A 13,759-nucleotide genomic window follows, 5' to 3' on the forward strand; every position below is an offset into this window, starting at 1 on the left:
AAGCGCTGAGGAGTGAGGTGAGGCAGAGCTCATTCAGTGGTATCGTTGAGCTGCGGAGCTCCTCGGATTTAACTGACAGAAAATCCCTCCGTGTGGTCTGTGATCGCCCCTGTGTCCTGGACCCGCCGTGCGCCCTGCAGCTCGCCCTGGCTGACCACATCTGAAGCGGATGCGACAAGACCCTGCAAGGGGACAAGACCAAAAACTTTTCTCATCGGGGTTTTCTGCAAAGGTAAGCTGCTCTCTTGTATTTCTTTACGCTTACATGTAGGATCAATGGATCAATGGGGAAGTTGGTGAGGGTATTAATGGATTTTGTAGATCGAGACTTGTAGCTTAATTGGTTGTATTATCTAAGGTGAATGGGAATAATTGCTTTCAACGAGAAACGACAGCAGGATGTAATGGGTTCGCGTGATTGCGGGTAAATCATTCAAAAACACAAATTAACAGATCTTTTGAGTGTTGCCATTGAGTCTAGATTTGTTCTTTCTATTACGTTTATATTCCACAAACAATTATAGATTAGGACACTGAAGTGACATGGTGCAGTGGAAAAACTCTGGGAGCGCACATCGCCAACGATGAGCTCGCGCTGCTCATTACGCGTGAACAAAAGAGCCGCTTTTACGCACATCTTTATTCCCGTTTGACAGATAACCGCCTGTAAACGCGCATGCTTACAATGATAGTCGAATCTTAGATTTTAAGCAGACAAATAAATAGATAGCACCCCATGCCCAGTCCAACATTTCAGGAAACAAAACGCGACGTCTCTTCACGTTTGGTTAGAAAGCAGCCACAGGCAACACTTTGTTAGCGGAGCTCTAGTTTAAACCACCCGGGACAAAGCTTTTACATAAATCTTATGATGTTGGGGGTTTAACACTGCCTATTTAAAGCTTTCTCCTGTCTAAACCAAAAGGCTTCCCTTGCCCCCTTCAGCTAAACGCGCATTTTGTGTTTGATGATTGAAGGACTAGAAAGTGCAATAAATTGAACTTTTTTGGGGGAAATTGTCGGTGGTGTTACTTCCTGCATTCTTTCAGGTGAGTAACCAGGTTCGACTGCACTTTTTACTGAATTCTGCAGAGGCCTCTCGTGACTTTGACAAGAAACTAGTCAACAAGTTGTAGCTTGAGTAGGCTACTATATAAATGTGTTCAGGCTTGCTCAAAACGATGTGTGCAATGTCCCCACGTGTGAGGAAGAACCATTAGTTTGCAGTGTGATCTAGCCTGAATGTTATTTTTCCCCCTAAAAAAAGTTGTACTGATTTTCACAACGACCATTTAGCTGTGTGGTTCCATAAGCGTGCCTTATTCTTCTTTCACAATTAATGCATCCCTATAGCCGGAAACAATTTATTTTGAATGCACAGAAAACACCTGCAAGGGACCAACTGATTCCCTCTGATCTTCCCATCGCCACCCACCTCTTGAGCCAATCATTGCAGCGCTTTCCCTCTTTCATATTAAAGCTATACTCTAGCTTGTGCACACACACAAGGAAAGACGCACGCGCGCGCACACACACGCACACGCACACACACATAGGAACAAACACAGTTTTCCAATTGCACCATCAGTGTCACCATGGAAACCAACTCTTCTGGAGCCTTCAGTTGATCACCTTCAGCATTACTCTTGTCTTGTCATTTAGCCTACAGGGTGTTTCTGGGTGTTTCTGTTAACGCCTTTTTGATTTATGCCATCCTTGGGAGCAGGTGGTGCTTCTTAAGTCTCTTACCGCCCATACCGGTTTTTGGATTTTTTCTAATGGTGGTGTAATCTTGAACTGTTGATGCTGAGAGGAGCCGGACATACAGTGTGCTTAAGGATCTAACGAGGCCCTGCTTTCAGTGTAATTGCTGAGAGAATCCGTAAAGCGAAAGTGTCCATGCATCTAATACGTTTTGTCCTTTTCCCAGAGGCGGCTCTCTATACTACTGCACTGTGGCATTCGCTTCTTTACATGAATGAATACGTCAGACCAGGCAGGAACACACATGCTAAAGGCAGGATGAGTCATTTATGACATGAGAGTATGTCCTTTAGCTTTGGGGTGGTGGGGGTTGTTTTATTTTCAATTAATAAACATGTGTATATTTTATCATGAGAGGGTTTCATGCTGCGAATGCAACCGTAACTACCAATTCTCACAAACAATCCACATCCACCTCAATGAGCGTCTGTTTTGGCAAATTATACACATTAGCATTTGTGTACAGAGGATAACATCATTAGTGTAAAGGAATTTATGCAGCAAGTTAGCTGGGAGAATTCTACGAAACCTTTTTAACTTGCACAAAAATAATAGAAAAACTCAATTTCCTGTGTGTTTTATTTTTCCGTATGCTATTTGAGGAATCATCTTTGGAAAAATAATAATAATTTAATGTGTTTGTTAGCTTATAAGCATTTTCAGTTTCCCATAACTGAATAGCATTAAATGCTAAAATGATCTAGACAATTACATTTTTTTTAATTAGTTTTTTATAAACATCTTAATCTCCCATTATCAACATATCTTCATTATGACCACTGGCATAAACAACTCAAATCATCATTAATTCTGAGACATCATTAATCAGCTTTGTTTGGGGAAACATTGGAAACAATCTACGTCGATGAAAAGCTCTTTTATTTGGGATTTGACTGTAAACCTAATCAAACAATCTTTAAGTCCAACACTGAATCATGACATTATCAGCCCCCTCCTGAGCACAACCATGAACACATACACACACAGACAACATAAAGAGGCACCCACACGCCCAGACAAACCCTGCAGCGTTGCCGATCGCCCACTGGAAGTGAAACGAGTCCAAATCATCTCTCTCTGAATCTCTTCTGCTAACCATCTGTGAGGACGTTACTTTAATTAGATTAGACATCGCTTGGGGTACTCGGGGCACAGAAGATGTTTACATGAACATGTGTGTTTGTGAGTGTGGCTTGGAGTTTAGTATTGGTTGTTCTACACACAGATACACAAACACACACACTAACTGTGGTAACTGTGGAGATATGCAAGCCAGGGTAAATAATACAGAAAAGGAAAAGGAAGTGGTCAAAAAAATCAATATGCTGACTGATAGCCTCTTCATTGGCTGTGCTTTGATTAAACTTTAGAAGTTCAATCAACAGTTTTAATGGATTTATTAATAGTCAGCTGTGCTTGAGATATATAAATGAGGAATCTACAGGATGGATTTGATGAGAAAACTCATAAAAGATAGCCATGTGGACCAGATGGCAAATGAACCATCAAGCAGGCATGAACTGATTCAACAAAAATTGCATTGAGAGTGAGCTGTAAGATTAATATCTATAAGATGTTTTTCATTGTAAGGCATGAAATCCTAAAAAAACATGCATGCAGCAGACAGTGCCTGCCTATTTTCCTTGCTTCTTTTATATTTTGTACACTGCTCCATAATGCACGTTTAGCGCTTGCGAAAAACAATAAAACCCAAGAACAATGTGTAGACACTCAAAGCTCTGCCAGACAAACTGCGATTTTACACTGCCAGAAGTGTGTGAGAGAAAGAGCGAGAGAGCAGTGGGAGTGACTGAAAGAGAGAGAAAGATGGGGAGGACAAACAATAAAACATGGACTCCTTCTTTGCTTGAAGACAGATAAATGTTCCAAAGATGGAGTGAAGAAGGTGGGGTTGTTTTGTTCTCCTTGAGGGTTGCACAAGCCTCCTGAAGTCGAAGCATATGTTACCTGTCTGTGGCGGGCCAAGTCAAACCTCAACTCTCTGCTTCTTGGAGAGGCTGCAGGGAAAAGTGAGAGAGGAGGAGTGATAAAAATAACGAGTGAGAAAACAAAGATGAGGATAAAGGCGGGTGAAGTGTAAAAAAACAAAACAAAGTGATAAAGACAACAGAGGTGGACAAACGCTAGAAAAGGGTAAATGAGTAAGATAGGCACCAGGATATAGCAGAGAGTCGTCCTTATATTTATTGATGTGTGTTTTTATGCACTTGTGTGTCTCCATTCATGGGTCTTCTCTGTGGTCTTGCTGGCAATCTGTAGCTTCTAGTGCTTGAGTAATCCTCCTGGGAACATGCTGAAGCTGCCAAAGTACCATCCAGCTCCTCTTTTCACTCTTTACCACCCTCATGCTCGCCTATCTCTGTCTCTCTTAAACTCACTCTCTCAATACTCCTCTTTCTCTGCCATTAGCTCTTCCTTTCTTTCAGTCCATCCCAATTAACTTAATAATTTCATTTGATGTCTGCACTTGATTTCTTTGCCTGCTTCTCATCGCTGTGTTCCTGGTGTGAATCTTCCTGAAATGTGGGATTCATGCTCTTTTCCTCTCTTTTTATCCGCTCTTGTAGTGGAGCCCTATAGAATCAGTGTTTCGGTTCTCAGAGAGCAGAACAGAGTGAGGCCTTTCCCATGGGTTGACCAAACAAAGAGCCAAGCTCCCTTCACTTCTGTATGACTGAACAGGAACAGAAACACAGGCATTCACTAGCCAGTCTGCTGCTGGGCGGCAAAACGATAGATCTCCGCTGGCCCTGGTCAAAGCATTTCTTCAGTCTCGCTATGAGACAGGCGCGATCATTAAACAGCCCATAAACTCAGTGATGATGGGTAAGGGACGGAACATATACTCCTAATGTTACACCGTGTGTGTTTGTCATTAAATCAAACAGACTATGTAGACCTTCAATGTAAAAACAATTAATTTCATTTAAATACAGTTGGTGAGTATGCTGTCAGAGAATTTAATTATGTGTACAGTATGCTCTGGAAAATTTAATTACCCCTTAACTACCTCCAATATACAGTAGGAAAGACACTTGACGGCTGTCATGTGGCAAAACACAGCTCTGAATTCCGGATAAACACTATATCTACATCACGACATACAAATAAAAACTCAAACTTAAAATGAACATAGAAATGACAAATTACATACATATATATAAAAATGAATTGCACTTTAAAGTGCCAAAATACACCAAAAAGTCAAATGTTAAAGATTTAAATTACATATACAGTAGGCCTCTTTCTATGAAATTGTTCAAAATATATAAAGTTTTTCAAAAAGAATTACATTTTGAGTTCTAACATCCTGTTCTACTAGTTTTTGTGTATCAAGTATAAGAGAGACAATCATTATGAATGAAATTGGCTCTTAACAATAACAAGGCCATGCAGCATTAATAGCCCACCAAGTCTGCAGGTTATATTTCTTGCAAAGCTACAAGATAAGATAAGATAAGATCTATACACACAGAAAGCTTATTCTCAAAAAGGTCTAAACTGAGGTTGTTGCTGGATCTGTTCAAGTTTAAGTGATTCAATCTGGAGCTTTTTTTTCTCAAAATAATACAGGATACAGATTTTACACATTATTATCAGACCTTAACATTTACACACTGGGTCGAGGGGCCCTAGAGGAGAGTCAATCAGTGTTCACTGTGGTACAGTTCAAGCCTCAACCCACCTAACCCACCACAGTGCCACTGCCCTCCACCCCAAAAAACCCCTAAACCGCCCACATCCCATTGGCACCTGCTGCATCGGAATTCAGGTCAGCAGGGGGAGTCACGGAATTGCTCTGAGTGATTGGTGAAGGGAAGAAGGGGTGCACAGCGAGAGGGGAGGGGCTTCTCGTTTTGTTTTCTTCTCTTGGCACCAAAGGCCATGCCACGGAGAACAGTCATCCCATTGTGCTGTCACAAAAGGATCATAATTAAAGCACATTAAGTGACTCGTTCAAAAACAAATGGCAGACTGCATCGCAACAGTTGTCACAAGATGCAGGCTGACAGATTCACATTGCTTTTCACATGGAGCCATCTTTTCCAAAGCTGTCGCTCTTTGAAACCTTGTTTCAGATAATATCTCAATTTACATAAAAAAAAGTCAAAGATAGTTTATTTTCACTTGGATCTAAGACAATCAATGTGTGTTATATAAGTACATTACACCAAATTTTTGTGCAACTTGTGAACTTGAAAGAAAATTTCCCATATTGCTCGAGCAGCTTTTCTCCTCATATACTTCTGTCCAAGAGAAAGCTTTCATGACAGTTTCATAATGAGGATAATGGGAGGATCAGTGGATGGGGACTAAAGAGGAAGAGGATGAATAGGTAGGAACAAAGGATTTGATGTGTCCTAGACATTCCATATGGAGACAAAGATGAGGCTTGATATCACTTTCATTTTTGATCCTCCTGCCAACAGTTGAGGTCTGACGTGACACAGAAAAAAGAAACATTTTAAGTGCAGTTCACCCACTTCCCCTCCAACCTCCTATTCCTTTGCTCCCTTTTTACTATTCCACAAATCCTCAATTAAGTGCGTAATGGGCCTCTGAGGCAGGTTTGTGTGCCTCATTGTTCAGCTCAGGGGGATCGGCCGGCATTAATGTTCCTCTTGAGTGTGTAAATAGCCCAAGCTGTGGGAGAGCAGAGCAGAGCTGCCACTTGTCCGCTTAATCGCAGAGAGCTCCATCACTTTCGGACATTTTGGGGAGCCAAAAACGGGACATGCATGAGAACTTCAGCACCAAACACAATGCCCCCACACTCGGAGGAGTAACCTCAGCACCCATGTCCACCTCCCACCTCTTCCGGAATAAACCCTGTTTGCTCTCTCACCCCCTGGGGGCCTCACCCCTCCTACTCCACAGATCCCTGGACCAATCCTCCTTCTGCATGGGTGCTGCTCCCCCACTGCTCAGCCTATCCCATCTCTAGACCCTACAGTCTGTTTTGTTTACCTCACCCACTCGTTCAGCGGAACACACAACAATCCCCTTCATTGCATGTTTGTCAGCCCCCTTTTCAGGCCTAAAAGAGGAGAGAGAGAGAGAGAGAGGAGGGGGGGTGTTACAAAAACAAAACCAAAAAAAAAAACGTAGGAAACAATTAAATGTCCCCTCCTCCCCATGAACCCCGAGCTAGCGGTTTCCCAGCTCGAGATTCTGTGAACTAACTTGGAGGCCTGTAAAGTGGTCCATTATTCTAGTAGGGGTGGCGTGTTCCAAGAGCGACCAGCCTCAATGGCTGATGAACACAGAGAAGGTTTTGTTAGAGGGTTTTGGCTCACTACATTATGCACTGGTCAATTAGGAGCTACATCTATCTATCTATCTACCTACCTACCTACCTATCTACGCTATATAAATCTAATTTATTATTATTATTATTATTATTATCAAGCTATCTATCCATCCATCCATCCATCCATCCATCCATGAATTAACTGGTTGATGACATAATATTTGATCTCTAATGGTTTCTTTGCCTGATGTAATATAACATAAATACATGACCCTGTAGCAGAGTAAAACAAAAGATCACATTTGTCCAAATGTATTTTCTATTTAAATTGATTTAGTCTTTATCCACTACAAAAATAGAAATCCAACATTGAATTTTATCCGGATTCTGACATGACTGGGAATCCTCGTTCCTCTTATTGTATGAGGATTACGGAGACCCCGGATTTCGTGGAATTTATGTCGTATGCCTCATATCTGGGCTGAAGGGCGGGGGGGGGGCTTTACCACCCTCTGTGCAGGCTAAGATGAGCGTGCTCAGGGGATTTAACTCTTACTGGAATCAGACAGAAGAGATGTGTGGAGAATGGTTTTGCCCAGAGGTTTTGATAATGATTGACTGTGACTACATGCAGGCTGTCATAATTAGGCGGAAGAAGCCGTAGCGAGTGCTTTCACTCTCAATGGCATTCCAGTGCTGCATGTGACTGAAGAAATATTTACATAGTTTGACAAAGTATGCGGTGAGGAATGACGTGGAAAGAAAAACAATGAAGTGCAGAGCAGAGGGGTCCCTCTGGGGCTTTTCATGTGTAACAGCTGTCAATAATAAGCAATGGTTGTTTCACAGTGTTATGCTCCTGGTTCATGTGTGCAGATGTGGTTCTGAAAGAACAGAGTCAGTGAGGTGGTCCTGAAAGGAAAGCAGGCTTACAGCTTACAACTTTTTGTTTCACTTTTCTGAAAGGGTAAAGGAGTAAAAATCAGAAGGCATAAGTAGCATATTTATTTGACTTACTAAAGGCTTTATCCTAACCGATTATTTTTTTTTAAATATTTTCATTTAAAGCATCATATAATTTGTTGTTCCAAATACTGCTTGCCAGAAATAACGTTTTTTTCATTCTCAGGTTTCCTACCAGGTTTTCATACTTTGTAGGTTTTGTCAGTTTCCTAAGAGGAAAGTACAGTTCCATAAAATTCTCTAAATCTGACATGCATAGCAGAGAGACGAAACACTCTTAAAGGTGATGCAGTGTATTGTTGTTACTACAAGATCTTGTATTTGTGAAAAGCTGGGGGGGAGAGGGAGTAAAAGATTGACTGTATTGAGGAAGAGATGCACGCTGTAGATAACACATACACAATGTGACAGCGAGAGTAAAAATGACTGATAGCTCTGTCACACTCCCGTGCTCTCCTGAAACGCTTTCCTATTGTATTCTGGTCGGCGTTGATAGGAAGCAGTTTGGTCATTGCAGAGACACTGACAGAGAATGTTGCAATTAGTGAGAAACACAATGCATACAGGAGGCATTTGCATCAAAACTAGGTAATGCATCGAATCTTATAGAAATGTGAGGGTGATTATATTACTGTGGGCCATGTCTAATATGTTTCAGTTTTTGTTTACAGTAATAAGCACAGCGTGCATGCAGCCAGTATACACCATCTGGCACATGCCCCATTTGGGAAGTGCCCTGAGATAACTTCTATTATGGTTTTGTGTATATAAATAGAATTGGCATGACTTGAATCTGAAATCTTAACTAATAATTAATAGTTATTTAATAGTGTTGAAATTGAATGTCAAGAAATGTTTGTATGTTCGCTATAGGTTGTATAGAGAACAGCCAGATCTGCAGGAACTATAGATCAAAATGAATATGTTTTTAGAACTTTGATCTCTACTTTAAATACAACACCAGCATGTAGTACATGAACAATTACCTGCAAATACCAACCTCAAAACTCTTAAAAGCATTTTTCCTGTTTAGAAAATGTGGGTAGCATGAGAAGGAATAATACAGCTTAGCACTACAAATGTATGCTAGTTTTATGGCTAAAAGAATTGAAACGTGAGCTTTCACTTGTCATGTTTTAGACATGTCCCAACATGCCCCATAGTCACTGAGAAATGTATGTTGACTGACAGCCTTATAGGATTTGTCGAGTCATGAGCTGGATATGCTCATGCATGTGTGTGTGTGTGTGTGTGTGTGTGTGTGTGTGTGTGTGTGTGTGTGTGTGTGTGTGTGTGTGTGTGTGTGTGTGTGTGTGTGTGTCTGGTCGTCCATCCTCGATGGCTGATGTAATGAGCTGTATGCATGTGCATGTGTGTGTGCAGGAATGCCCTTCCTGTCAACACTGCGGGGTAGTGTGAGGAGATCGGGGCAGGCCAGTTGCTGCAGGCTGTGCTTGGTCCCTGCAGACTCCAGTGTTTAATTAGTGAGAGAACATCCATCCTCCTTAGTCCTCTTATTGGCAAATCCTGAGTGAGACTGTAAACCCCTCACCCCGCCTCCAATATCATGGGACTGGACCGACTGAGATTTATTACTGCAGACCAGAGCGCAATATTTTCTGTGCGTGTGTTTATATGCTTGCATTATACTCACAGAAGTGTGTGGAAATGGTGAGGCCAGACAGCGAGTGCATTTATTGTCTACGTATATTTACATTTTTCGAGTGTAGCAGGTGAGTCTACTGATGTATGAAACATAATTTGTGCAGTAATCCCATTTTGTGGGGCCAGCTGCCCCACACAGATGTCAGCGCTTCATGTATCCACACATAACCTGATAACACAGAAGCCCCTTGTATTCCGTATGCATAGGACATGCTCAATCTCATTCTCCACTTCAATTGATTGCTTTAATCTGACCGTTGACCCACCCTCTCTCTCCACTTTCACTTATTTTCTCATCTGTTTCCATATTCCATTCCTTTGTCTCCATCCCTACCTACATCTGCCACACCTTCCCTTTTTCCCCCTCCCCCCTTTTTTCCCTCCACCCTTCCCCCATACATTGTTACACATCTATCTTTATATGGTGTTTTCCTCAGTCTGCTACACATCTCCCTCTCTCTCCTACTCTGTCATCCCCCTCTCGACAATGTAGCGGGTATACCGTAGTGGTGGTTGTAGTAGGGGGGGTAGGGTGGTCCTGCCTTACTGGCAGATTTAATGAGCTCCTGTGGGGATCGGACCGAAGCCATCAAGAGCAGCATTCAGCTATATAGCAAGATCTGTTAAACAGATGCGACTTTGCTAATGATAGCAGCATTGCTTCATATGCATCCGACCTGAACGAAGGTGGAGTTATAGTCGGAAAAGATGTGGGATGACTGTGTCTGCGATAGGTGTGTGACCCCCCCCCTTTAATAGAGAAGGATGTGGGAAGGAAAATCTCACATGACTATAGATGATCTTCTTTCTCTGTTGACCTTTCATCTGTTCAGCTTTTGACGGACGATGGGGGTTGGGGATAGGAGATAAGAGGAGGAACAAAATCCTTTTTTGGTTGCAGCTTTGAAAGACATCCCAGATAACACAGCGACACAGTAAAGACTCTTAGGACAGGATTGATGAAAGTGAGTTAAAAAAGATGAGACATTTCATAATGTGAGTGGCTAATTTAAAATAAAGTTAAAAAAAAAAAAAGTGGAGACCTACATTTGAAAAGGGAAATGTATGTTGCAGGCGAGAATTTGATATCATTTTAGTACTTTGCCTTTGTAGAGAGCTGTGGTTGGAGAAAAAAATGCCATCAAACTAAATCTCTCCGCAGATATTTACCAAATGAATGGGAATCACCCAATTCAGCCCGGCAACAGCCTCTCTCCAGCATAATAGGCCGTTAGCACATAATTACAGTGGGACTGGTCACATCTGAGAGACCTATGCAGACTACAACACTGGCCTCAGGATTCCCAGAGGCTCTCTCTAATGACTGCCTCATTACGGACACAAAGAGTTGTGTCAAACAAAGGGAAACCTTAGAGGAAGCAGAGGGACAGGCACGTACAGTGTGGGGCAGTCATGCGTTACCAGGATGCTGATGCACCCTGATTGTAAAACAGAAAAGTAAAAATGGAAAATGTGATGAGAGAATAATAAACAGGGTTACTGCTGTTACATAATGTACAAAGCAATTAGCATATTGCCACACATGATGGACAGTTACCAAAAAGAAGATGTATTTTCTTCGGTAGAGTTGCTCTAAAAACGGAAATCTAAAGGAACATTTGCTTTAAGTTGCCAAGGTATGCTAACCGTTTTCCCACGCTTGGTTTGCATGACTTGTGGAGGCTCATGGGTTTTAGTGCTGGATGGACCCAAGAATCCCTTATCTGCTGTGGTAAAAGCCACCACTACTTGAGGTCACAGGAGCTGGGGAGTGAGGCTTTGTGACCATCGAACTGATTGCTTATCCTGAAAATCAATTTCTGTTTGGAAGGGATAACTTTTCAAGACCATACTGGCAAAACACAGTAAGCCGTTAACAATCACCCAAAGAATAAAGTGTAAACCAGATATAGACAAAACTTGGAATTTCTACAGCAACTTTATTGAGCGGTTTGTATCAATTTAGAAAAACACAACGTAGTACTATAGCATCCTTACCCATATTATATATTTTACTGGAATTGATGATGGCTGTTGGTGACTTTAGATCCTCTTTCCCATTGGATAACTCAAACAATGTATCACTTGAGACATGATTTCATGACTCTTTATTCTGAAACAAGTAAAACATAACAAACCAAATTAAAAAATTAATGGGCACCTTGTTGGGCATTACAGATATGTGTTTTTTCGAATGCCTGTAAAAGTTGATATCTTCATGAAATGTCTATACTTGTGTGATACAAAGGTTGGATTTTTCCATTTTAAAACATAGGCCACATAGAGATGATCACGCTGGGAAGAAGTTGCATGTTGGCAACAACAGGCGATCCCATTGTTGATTGTGGGTTGGTATTTGTGGTGAATCTGTGTAACATTTTGAGGCAGCATGGGGCAAACCCACCTATGGGAATGTTTTTTGTTGCCCCCTGCTCATAGTTTACGCTGGGGGCTTTTTTAGCAGGAAGAGCCCTAAGAGGTTCTTATGTGTTCTGTGTCACAGGATGAACATTAGAATACACTGCGGATGGACTAATCCAATTTGAATGACAGTCCACACATCTCTGGATCACTAGCTATCAGGGAATGCATTCATCCCGACAAGCATCTAGGGATTCATCACTGAGAGGCGTGGAGTGACAAAGCTTCTCTTTCTTCCAATGCTGGAATGTATCTCCCACTTCCTATGCACAGCACAACCTGAAGTGTTTGCTGAGAGCTTCATTTAGGTGATGGTGGTGGTGGTGGTGGGGGGGGGCTTTTTAAAAGCTCCCATGCACCCAGTATGTGTGAGCCTGTTTCTTCCCACTGCATGGCAAGTGGCTGCGAGGCCCAGAGGGGGCCAGATATATCCGGAGCCTGGCCATGATCCAGTTGTCTTTACCTCACAGTATATTGTGACGCTCCAGTCATGAGAACGGGCATCGGGCCCCTTCAGGGACCAGTGGGAAACTAGTATTCTCATTAACATCTCCCTCTTCTTCTATATCACACATCCAAATAATCTATATCTGAGCTGTTAAAAATGCAAACATTTTTATTAGTTAAGCATATGTTGTGCACTGTCAAGCAGCATTGTGAGTCAAAGCATGTGACAGTAGCTCGTTAATTAAGTACCAGAAACCCCAAAAGCTTGTTAAAAATTGTCCTGGGAAGTCTATATATATATTTTTTTTTTTTTTTTTTGGGGGGGGGGGGGGGGAATGGGTTGTGAATTTGATGTATCTTTTTGTTTGCCAGTTTTTCAAGAAGTTTTTTTTATGGTACGTGCGCAGTCTGTGTGTTTGTTTGCTGGGTGGTGCATGTGTGTGTCTTCAAGCTTCCTCTTCCCCTTCATCCCCTTTTCTCTAAGCCGCAGTTAGTTGCTAGGACAACCCCTCGTGGTCCTTGCTGCATCGCAGCGGCCCTCAATGCCAGCACTCAGGGAACCTCCTCGCACTGGGAAGGCAGCATAAAATCGGGATAATCGCTGTCGATTATGGGACACAATGGGCTGCCGCTTGTGAAAGATGCATTCATCCTGGAAAAAGAGACTGTGGAGGGGGAAACAGAAAGGGGCGCCTTGGTCCCTCCGCTGCTCTCCCACGGTGGGCACAGGCATGACATCAGTGGCCTGAAAGAACTGGCATACTGGACATGCCCACTGCCCTCCCTTCCTCACACTACCCTCAAACCCCCTCCCTTCTTTTCTCACCCCTGCCAGTTTGGATGCGGTGCTTGGCCGGGCGAGTTGGGGCCACTGCCACTGTTTGCGTGTGAAACAAAGCCCCTCAGAAGGAAGAGAGAGGAAGCAGAGAGCTTCACATGGTACCAGCCAAGAGCAGGGATGGCCTTCCCCTTGCAGGCCCCTCTTTTGGCTGAGAGGTGCTGCTGTGACCCCAGTACCCCCTTCTCCCCTAGTGTCCCTCTTCCTCCCCCTCTGTAACCCCTTCTTCTCTGTCGGACTCTCTTGCTCCCATCACTAAAAAACTTTCCTCTCTTCCCTGCGAGGGCCCTTTTGAATGAGTATGACATGTCAAGGGATTTAGGATGAGTGATTTCTCATGACACAACCTTTGCCGATAGAGCTGGGATTCCTCTGGCTTTTGTTGTGCG

At 42.6% G+C, this 13,759-nt stretch overlaps 1 protein-coding gene across 1 annotated transcript in view; it reads left to right on the forward strand.

Moving 5' to 3' along the window:
• The window catches only part of slc1a2b (solute carrier family 1 member 2b), a 28,013-nt gene continuing 14,254 nt past the window's right edge, over nt 1–13,759 (forward strand). The window contains exon 1 of the mRNA XM_061036572.1: nt 1–232. The gene's annotated coding sequence lies outside the window, so the exon portion shown is untranslated. The remainder of the gene's footprint in view (nt 233–13,759) is intronic.

The sequence above is a fragment of the Labrus mixtus genome, chromosome 4 (genome assembly GCF_963584025.1).
Source record: "Labrus mixtus chromosome 4, fLabMix1.1, whole genome shotgun sequence".
Classification (NCBI taxonomy): domain Eukaryota; kingdom Metazoa; phylum Chordata; class Actinopteri; order Labriformes; family Labridae; genus Labrus; species Labrus mixtus.